We start from the raw sequence: 2,903 nt of genomic DNA, 5'->3' as shown, positions 1-2,903 counted from the left end.
TGTATGTAAAAGGCCCTGGGTTCAATGTCCAGCACCACTGGCGGAAAAATACAGAGAGTAGGAGATGTACTTTAGTAGCAGAGTGCTCACCTAGCATGTGCGAAGCACCACAAAACAAACAAAAAAAGGTAATAGGGTGGTGCAGTTGTATTTTCAGGGATGATACTGGGATGAGGTAGGATGGGTATAGAAAACAATTGATCCTCCACATCTTTTACTCTTTGAATTTTTCCCCCAGTACTAGGGCTTGAACGCACAGGCTCCAATGTGCTAGGCATGTACCCTACCACTGACTTACACCCTTAGCTTTCCTACTGTTACTTTTTTTTTTTTTTTTTTTTTTTTTGCGGTACTTGGGACTAAACCCAGGAGTGCTATGCCACTGAGCCACATCCTCAGCCCTTTGTATTTTATTTTGAGACAGGGTCTTGCTAAGTTGCCCAGGCTAGCCTTAAACTTGCAATCCTTCTGCCTCAGCCTCCTGAGTAGCTGGGATTACACGCATTACTGCTATGTCCAGCTCAGTTTTTCTAAAAGGTACTCATTTTCTACACTGAGAGGGTCTGCAGAAATTAAACCATAAATGGAAAACAAATAATTTTAGGTAGCATGAAAATCAAGTTATTTCTTGTCATTGAAACACAAATCTGAACACACACACACACACACACACACACACAAAGAGGCATTGCATATTGTTTTCAGAGATTACATCTAGCAAAAAAGAAAACACATCTAGCAACATACACATTAAAATTTGCATAATGGGGCTGGGGATGTGGCTCAAGTGGTAGCGTGCTCGCCTGGCATGCGTGCGGCCCGGGTTCGATCCTCAGCACCACATACAAACAAAGATGTTGTGTCCCCCGAAAACTAACTAACTAAAAAAAAAAAAAATTTGCATAATGTTGCTAGGCATGGTGGGAAGATGCCTATAATCCCAGTGACTTGGGATGCTGAGACAGGAGAATGGCAAATTCAAGGGCAGCCTGGACAATAATGAGACACTATCTCAAAACAAAATAAAATTAAAAGGGCTAAGAATGTAACTCAGCGGGGCGCGCGGTGGCACATGCCTGTAATCCCAGTGGCTCTGGAGACTGAGGCAGGAGGATCCAAAGTTCAAAGCAAAGGTGAGGCGCTAAGCAACTCAGTGAGACCCTGTCTCTAAATAAAATATAAAATAGGATGTGGCTGGGATGTGGCTCAGAGGTTGAGTGACCCTGAGTTCAATCCCCAGCACCCCAATAATAACAATAATAAATAAATAGCATAATGCTAATTTCTAATATCCTGTCTTCCCTAAGCAAACGTCTTTGAAGCAACAATCATCGGCATTTTACTGTTGTTTTGGCACTGGGGATTTAACCCAGAGGTGTTTTACCATGGAGCTACACCACCCAGCCCTTTTTATTGTTTATTTTGAGATAGGATTTCACTAAGTGACTTAGGACCTCACTAAATTGCTGAGGATGGCCTCGGATTTGTCTCAATCTACCAAATTGCTGGGATTACACACAAATACAATTGGTTCAGCTGAATAGAATCTTCCCCATCTTAAAAAAAAAAAAAATTGAGATTAGTTTTACTCTGTGTGTGTGTGTGTGTGTGTGTGTGTTGCTGAGGATTGAGCCCAGGACCTCACACATGGTATAAGCAAATGTTCTACTACTGAGCCATATAACTCAATTTCATTTCTTCTTTAAAAACTTCTGTTTGTCCCCCCCACACCATTTCTGGCACTGGGGATTGAACCCAAGGTACTTTACTACTAAGACACATCCCCAGTCCTTTTATTTTTTGAGACAGAGTCTCATTAAATTGCTGAGGCTGGCTCAGAACTCAGGCTCCCAAATTGCTGCCACTGTACCCATCCACTGTACCCATCAAAGATTTATTTTTGAAAGATTCCAATGCATGAGAATGCTGACCATGCAAGCATGCCTTGTAGACAAAATCAATCCATCCATCTTCATGAAGCAGAAGACAACCCTTCACTTTTTTTTTTTTGGTACCAAGGATTGAACCTAGGGGTGCTTAACATCCCTACCCAACCCTATTCCTCCCCTGCTCCCCACCTTTTTTTTTGAGACAGGGTATCAATTGCCTAGGGCCTCACTAAATTGCTGAGGCTTGCCTCAAACTTGCAATCCTCCTACTTCAGGACCTCAGGGGTTAAAGGCCTGTGCCCATGCCTGGCTCAAACCCTTTACTCTTTTTCTTGTCTCTCCCCTCACACTAACTCCCAGGCTGAAGACTATGTGGATGTGCTGTCATCCTTGTATTTCAGGCTGCTAATCAGTGTCCAGATAATGAGCACTCCAATTTGTTGAATATATAAATCATCTGTAGTAGTCCTGGTCTATGATCCTAGCTGCTCAGAAGGAATAGGAAGGATTCCAATTTACCCAGGGCAATTTAGAGGCATCCTGTCTCAAAAGTTTTTAAATACAAAGGGCTAGCTGAGCATGGTGGCACACACCTCTAATCTCAGCAACTCACAAGGCTGAGGCAGGAGGATCACCAGTTTGAGGTCAACCTCAGCAATTCAGTGAGACTCTGCCCTAAAAAAAAAAAAAAATACAGGTGCAGTGGTGTACCCCTGTTATCTCAGCAGCTCTGGAGGCTGAGGCAGGAGGATCACAAGTTCAAAGCCAGCCTCAGCAACTTAGTGAGGCCCTAAGCAATTGAAGGAGACCCTGTCTCTAAATAAAATCTTAAAAGGGGGGGGGCATTGGGGATGCGGCTCAGTGTTTAAGTACCCCTGGATCCAATCCACAGCACCAAAATGAAAACCAAAAAAAAAAAAAAGGAAAAAGAAAAAGAAAAGAGCTGGGGATGTAGGTAAGTGATAGAGTCCCCTGGGCTCAAACTCCAGTACTGCAAAAAAAAAAAAAAAAAAG

The sequence above is a fragment of the Marmota marmota genome, unplaced genomic scaffold (assembly GCF_001458135.2).
Source record: "Marmota marmota marmota unplaced genomic scaffold, marMar, whole genome shotgun sequence".
In the NCBI taxonomy this organism is placed as follows: Eukaryota; Metazoa; Chordata; class Mammalia; order Rodentia; family Sciuridae; genus Marmota; species Marmota marmota.
This window is presented reverse-complemented; position numbering follows the sequence as displayed.